Source organism: Lactuca sativa, chromosome 4, assembly GCF_002870075.4.
Source record: "Lactuca sativa cultivar Salinas chromosome 4, Lsat_Salinas_v11, whole genome shotgun sequence".
Classification (NCBI taxonomy): domain Eukaryota; kingdom Viridiplantae; phylum Streptophyta; class Magnoliopsida; order Asterales; family Asteraceae; genus Lactuca; species Lactuca sativa.
In genome coordinates, this window is record NC_056626.2 from 156,947,528 (window position 1) to 156,955,686 (window position 8,159).

General features: G+C 33.5%; 1 non-coding gene across 1 annotated transcript; it reads left to right on the forward strand.

The window, feature by feature from the left end:
* The first annotated feature begins 1,042 nt into the window (after positions 1 to 1,042).
* Positions 1,043 to 2,268, forward strand: LOC111915306 (uncharacterized). Its single transcript, XR_006190718.1, has 2 exons — positions 1,043 to 1,415; positions 1,509 to 2,268. It is a non-coding gene; the product is annotated as an uncharacterized LOC111915306 (transcript).
* Positions 2,269 to 8,159: the final 5,891 nt, after the last annotated feature.

Consider the following 8,159-nt stretch of genomic DNA (forward strand, 5'->3'; position numbering starts at 1 on the left):
TGAATTTTGGGATGTTACAATTATTATTTTTTAAGATCAATGTATTATTATTTTTATTTAACGTTTCTTAATTTTTTTCATTAGGGCCGACTCAGAGATTTTAAGGGCCCTGTGCTAAAAAGAAAAATGAGGCTCTAAATACAATTTTTAATATTTAAGGTAAACAAACTTAAGACGGTAAATTGTCGTTACGGAAAACTTAAAAGTAAACAAATTAATTAAAAAGGAACATATGGAATTTTATAAAAAGTTCAAGGTTTAATTATGTAACTTTTAAAAACTGATTTGTTAAACATATTGAAAGTAAGGGTTAATTATGAAATATATAGCATAAAGTAAGAGCCAAAACTTTAAATTGAATTTAAAATATCAAAATGTTGTGCATATGAATCGAACAGACTAAGGCTTGGTTGAAAATGAGAGATGCACTTTTGCCAGTTGAGCTAGACAGACTTTATGAAAAAATTCGAGTAAATGTATATATATTTAATTGTTAAATATATAATTTAATTAAAACTCGGACCCTATTTTTTTCGGGCCCTGTGCGGCTGCACCTCTTGCTCTCCCTTAAAACCAGGCCTGTTTTTCATATAGTTTATATTAAAATGAAAATATAGTAATTGTAGGTTAGTTTTCTTTATATAATTTGTATGAAAGTTTAAGATTTAGCCCTCCTAGCGCATTGTTTGTGTTCCGCCTCTGGTTCTAGGCGTCTAGTGTTTGACAAGACGTTTTGTTTTCAACAAAAATCTTTGTTTGACACTATAAGTTTTTAGCGTTTAGTTTAAATCCAAATCTAAAGTTATGTCATATAGGTTAAAACGTTACAACCACCTACAACCGGTTAATTTTACCAAACACGCTCCAAATCACTTGATCTGATCCATCTAAGTCAATTTGGAGTGCCACTACGTATACCGGGAATTATATACATCCACTCGATTCATTCCACTCTTGTCGATCTATTCTCATAATGATTAAAAGATGTATATTGAATATTTAAATTTGACGGCCCACATAAGGGTTGTAGGGATAAGTGGCTAACCATGACGGACGCGTGAAAGAAATGTCAAAACTTAAATCCATCGTGTCCCTTAAATATCGATGACGAATCTAGAACATACGCATATGACCCACTCTTGTTAATATTTGAATTGACCAAGATTTCTCTGTCCATCAAGTGGAGCATCAATTTGATTACTTTTTCATCATGTTGATCCACAAATAACTTGAAGTTTTATCTTCTTGATTAATGTCCAAAAATGAAATTGAACAAATTAATAGGTAGGTTACAAAGTATAATGACCTACTACCTTGCTCAATAATGAAAGAACACAAACATTAATTACTGATTAAGGGAGTTGATGGTTCTTCCGTTGGAGTACCACCAATATCAAGCTTATTTGGAATAACATGTATCACACCTTCAATTAAATGCCTTCTTTTCTTCTAAATAGATACATAACCAATCTATTAAATTCTAATTTTAAGCTTCTCCAAAATATCAGCCAACATAGGCCTATAAATTAGGCAACGAGTCCACTTCTTGCACCAAACCAGGAAGACTTCCCTTCATTCTTCTTTTTCTTCACCAAAAGTATTAATAAATTTTAATCAAGATTATGATGATGATGATGATTATGATAGCAGGCTTCATCGACTCTGTGACAACACCAGTCAAGACTTGGTTAGACATGGTGCTCACCAGTCCGGACCACCACAAAACAACCAGCATGGTGCTGGAGGAGGTGGGTGCTGGTAGCTCTCGAGTTGATTGTATTGTGTGTCTGTCAGAGGTGGCTTTGGGAGAAAGGTTGGCAATGTTAGAAAGGTGTAGACATGGGTTTCATGTTGAGTGTGTGGAAGCATGGCTGAAAGACCATCCAAACTGCCCACTGTGTAGAACCCCTATTTCGGGTGCAAATGAAGATACCCACAAGCACAAGGTTTACTTAAAGAAGTTGTATGAGATGATGAACTATTATGGCTTCCGTGCTCTTGAGACCATGGCCAGTTGGCTAACCAATTCATTTAGCAAGGGTCTCCACTCCAGTCTTTCCCAGAGCTGCAGTTACTTGTGAGTTGTGATCACTCCTACCAACATCAACCGCTTATGCATATACTCTTAAACATACTTTTTTCCCCTCTTTTTTTTTGCTATAGAATTTATAGTAATTAAACATTCAAGTATAAGACATTTATGCAAGTTATTTCATACGGACACCCATGTAAACGAAATTCTGGTTAAATATATTGTTTTATTTCTTATTCAAATTGTTCCTTTTGCGATTAATGGTTTATTTATATCACTGACTCTCTATCTTGGTGCAAATTATTCAAGTGGTAGAGCAGTATTATCTCGATGATAGAAGTAGCAAATTATTTTCTTAATTATCCTTTTGTGCGTAATTTACATAAAATTGATGTATGTAAACAAAAAATTCAAATTTGGTTTTTGCGTTGTCAACATGCAACTAAGGAAAGCCCCAGCCACTCAATCGGTAACATACACATACGGCCACGCGGGTTTCATGAAAAAAACGATGTTTTCTATCTTCCACAAAACTATTATCTTGTCTCTTTTATATATAATATTCCCTCCTCTCTAAGTTTTGACTTTTAAATTTTTTTTTTTTTTTTTTTCAATTTTGATCTTAAATATTTTTATTTGTGTTATATATTATTTTATAAAACTTATAACAATGAAAAAACATTTAAAATACAATCAATTCCATAAAAGTGCTATATATATATATATATATATATATATATATATATATATATATATATATATATATATATATATATATATATATGTTTTGTTTAGATTAATAAAAAAATAAAGATCTTGAGATTCAACCTTAGCCACATATTTTACATATGCCGCTTTAATCCTCCGGCATACCGACGTGACAGACCTATTATAATCATGAATGATTATGTAGTGGTGCCCATTCCTTTCTCCTCACCACCATCCCCACAACCACAATCACCACCACTACCACGACTAACACCACTTCTGACAACAACAGACACCTACCACTGTTGTCTCCGTCACTCATACCACCACCATCTCTTCTGCTACCAACTATCATATTACTTAATCTGTGAACAAATGTATATGTATTATCATTTATGATTAGGCATATACATATAACTATGTATAATCATATATGATTATACCTCTCTGCCATGTAATGATTTTGATTAGGCACACCTCATTGATGTCGGTATGTTCGTGTGTTAGAGATACAAATGAAAAATATGTGGCTGAAGTTGAATCTCAAGATCTCTATTTTCTTAATCTCTAGTGATTCGTGCTATATATATATATATATATATATATATATATATATATATATATATATATATATATATATATATAAGTAGGTTCATGCGAAAATATAAATATCTTGCGAAAATGCGAAAACAGATTTTACCTTATAAAAATCAAACAAAGGTACTATAAAAATTAAATTTATTAGCAATAAATTAAAGATAATAAGTATACATTGATTATGTTATGATAATATAGATTTAAAGACGGTTTAACAACTATTTTTTTTTTCACGTCCTTAACCACTGTTAAATTCATGTTTTCATAATAAAAATATCAAAAATTATGTTTTGCTAATATAAAACAATTTCTCATGTATTATCGATTATCATCATGTAGTTCAAAGTTTGGATGAATTATTGTCCAAAATATAAGGTTGAGGTGGTACAATCTGTAACATCCCAAAAATACGAGCCAAAGATTTCATTTTTAATTAAGTGATTTGTGAAAATGTTTGTAACAGAATATCATACGATCATAACATTTGATAAACATGTCTCGTGGTCGTAAACCAAAACGCAAAACATGAAAATGTCAGAGTACAAATCCCAGAATGACTCATAGTGCGGTAAACAAAGAGCGTGTGTTTGATGGGCCGCTACCATGCCTGCTCCTTCCCCTTGGCTGAAGAGGTACCTGAAACAACAACTGAAAACCGTAAGCACGAAACTTAGTGAGTTCCCCCACTGTACCACATACCAATAACCGCATAACATACATATATTGTCAGGCATATCTGGGTACCCGACCTACCCCTTCGGTCCTCTCGACCGGATACTAACTAGCATATCTGGGTGCTGGCCTCCCCTTCGGTCCTCTCGACAAGATACTGACTAGCATATCTGGGTGCTGGTCTCCCCTTCGGTCCTCTCGACCGGATGCTGATGACTATTTCACCCATACTACTACCACATAACACATATCACATAATCTATCTAGCATGGTTGGGCGTGACCGCCCCTTCGGCCCTATCGACCGGTAATCTGGGGACTGTCTCCCCCTACTGTCACTAGCACATAGCATCATATCATACTAGCACATAAGCATATCACAGGTAGTAGCAACCCTAGATGAATATCACAGAGACAATCATCTAACATACAACTCCTACTGGTGGGCCGACATTGTGGCCGTAGACCCACCGCTACTGGAAGGTAACTCACCTTGTAGTAGGTGTTGATCTGCGTGGGAACTGTCTGTCTACTGCTCCGGAAATCCTCCGGCTGTAATTCCCACCAACCACTTAGTCAAATACTGCTAATCGACCTTAGGGTAAAATGACCATTTACCCCTAACCAAGCCAAGAGTCAAAGTCAAAGTCAACTTCCAGTTGACCCAACTCGCCGAGTTGGCTCGCCAACTCGTCGAGTCCCTATCCATTCGATTGTCCTTAATCCCATCTCTACTCGTCAAGTTAGGCATTGACTCGACAAGTTTTCCTTCTAAACTGATGTCCAAAAGTCCTTCATCCTACTCGCCGAGTTGTATGAACAACTCGTCGAGTTCATCTTCACCCGAAGAACACTCTACGCTGAGACTCGCCGAGTTGTATGAACAACTCGCCGAGTCTGTTCTTGAGGCAAGAAGATTGCCCTGGACTCGCCGAGTCAGGGCATTGACTCGTCGAGTCCCTTCATGGATGAGTCTGGCTTCCGAATCACTGAGTCCACCCATGAGTCACTGCTACTCAGCATACACAAAAGGGGGAAAAATCAGGGACTCGCGACTCGACTCGCCGAGTCAGAAGAACGTCTCGCCGAGTCGCATGCATGCAAAAACTGTACACTCGATTCTGCTTGAATCCAGTGCATACCATTCATTGATCTGGGTTCCTAGGGTTGATTTTACACGTAAAGTCTCCAACTTTACGTGCATGCATGCTCATTCAAGTGATTTAAGGACTTTAATGGGGTTAGAAGTGTAGATCTAGGCTTGCTCATGAAAATGGCCCATAAAGGTTGTAGATCTGAGCCTCTAGAGCTCAGATGTGGTTAGATCTGAAGGCTAAACGAACCAAGGAGTCCTCTAAACCACAACCAAGCCAATAAATGGTTCCAAAAAGAGTCTTAAAGATGCTCTAATGGAGGTTCAACCATAGAAACAAAAGAAAAGGTCGAGTTTTTACCTTACTAATCTCTGAAATGGGCTCACAACTTCTGTTCCCCTCCTTTTCCTTGATCTTTCCTCCTTCTCTTCTTCAAAACTTCAAAGAAACACACACCAACACTCAAATCACAAAGGGGAAGGTTAGGGTTTGGCTAAGGTTGCTCTGAGAGTGAAGGGGACGAGCTTGGGGGTGCATATGGTGGTTTAAATAGGGTGCAAACCCTTGAAATTAGGGTTTCATCAGACAGCGGGGACTCGCCTGAGTCCAGAATATGGACTCGCCGAGTCGCCAACTTAAACGTGCATCAGACAACGAGGACTCGCCCGAGTCCAGAATATGGACTCGCCGAGTCGCCAACTTAAACGTGCTCAATATCCCGGCTCTACTCGGCGAGTCGGGCCTATAACTCGCCGAGTCCAAAGCTAAAAAATGCAAAATACTTAGATAAATTTTACATACCAGGAACCAGGTGCTATACAATCTCAAAGATTTTACGTTTTTGCAAATTATTTGCGTTTTCACATGAATCCTCCCCTATATATATATATATATATATATATATATATATATATATATATATATATATATATATATATAGGGTTAAGTTCAAATGAGAACACTATTTAATGTGAGAACGTGAGAACACTACTTTATGTTACTATTCTACTATGAATTTAATATGTATAGTATTGTAGTAGTTATAATATGAATATATTCAATTTTATTTTGCTATTCTACTATAAAATTTATATATATATATATATATATATATATATATATATATATATATATATATATATATATATACATATATATGTAGTAATTTAGTAAATTCTAATGTGAATGTTAAATATGTGATTGTTCATATATTCGGCGATGAATAATGTCATAAAGTTGTAAATACAAAATTTTAATGTGAATATTAATGTGTAATTGTTCGTATATTTGTTGATGAATAATGTCATATCGTTGTATATACAAAATTTCTAGTAGAATAGTAACATAAAGCAGTGTTCTCACGTTCTCACATTAAATAGTGTTCTCATTTGAACTTAACCCTATATATATATATATATATATATATATATATATATATATATATATATATATATATATATATATATATATATATATATAAGGAACCACTATTAACCATGGAAGTAAGGAACCAATCATTTTTTCAACTTTTAGAACTTATTTTTTATCGATAAAAAAACTAAAAATACATAATTTCATAACATTTTACCATTGTTCTAATGATCTCACATTCGATTTTTTTTTTTTGGCAAATTCGCAATGTAAATATGTGCAGATTCACAAATCTGAATTGACACAGTGAATCCGAAAAATATATTAACATTCATAATGTGAAGTTATGCATTTAGATATTTTTTTATTTTTTTTTTCGATAAACACTAAGCTCTAAAACTTAAAAAAATATATATATTTGGTTCCTTGGAGAACCATTTATAATAGTTCTCTATTGAGCTATTATATATATATATATATATATATATATATATATATATATATATATATATATATATATATATATATATATATATATATATGAGTTCAACTGATATTGTTTATATACTTATTCTCATAATTGTAATGGTTAATTTATTATTTGGATTCAAGCTAGGGTGTTTGGTATTTCATTTAAAAACAACTTATTTACTTATGGCTTTTTGAAAAGTCAATAATTCAAAAACGTGTTTGTCAATATGAAAAGGAATTTTAAAATAACATTTCATTAACCCTTCAAAAATGAGATTTCAGTAAGTTAGGATTTATAACTTTTCAAAAATCATGATAACTTTTTGGGATGTAAAAGAAAAATACCTCTTAAAAAGAGAAATACTTAGTCAAAAACAACTTATTAACTTTCTACTTTCCCACTACAAAAGCTAATCTAAACACTTTTTAAAATCTCTTTTTCTCACAAACATAAGTCATAAGTCTCTTTCCGTAAAAGTCCTTTATTTGGGATTCAAAATGAAATCTAAATCACACACTACCTATTTACTTAATATTTATATCCATCTAAACTAAATAACTAGATGAAATCACTTAACATGAAACTTTGGCACCTTATATTTATTTATCACCTTATGCCTTTTTGTCTCACTTAATACGAAAAGTAAATGTACATATAATATAAAAAACCTGTTTTAAAATATGACATTTGACCACCGTTTTCGGCCGTTGCCCGACTTGTCACATGTTTTTTTTTCATGTTACAAATCCCAATATAAGATTTAGTCAGTTAAAATAAAACTTCAACACCTTATGTCTCACTTAATAACCGATACAAGGTAAAGGTACAGATAAAATAACAAAAACCATTAGTAAAGAGGACATTTGATCACCGCTTTCGGTCGTCGCACGACTTGACACTTTTTTTATGTAAAACTTATGTTAATGTCTGAAATCCAATTTGCAATGGTGAATCGTTTTTAGTAAAATGTCATGGAAACAATCATATGAATTACTTTATGATCTTTAGTGATGAGAAATATGAAAACCGAGACCATCCAAGTTTCAAAATACCAATGCCATATGACAGTTTTGTACTAGTGCCAATGTCTAGATTAGTGCAATAGCTTATAATTCGATAATAGAAGCACTATCTGAAAATGGAAAGTTCGATATCACACTGAAGCCGTTCCATAAAATTCTAGTAGAGAATAATCCACCTAAATTTCTCATAGT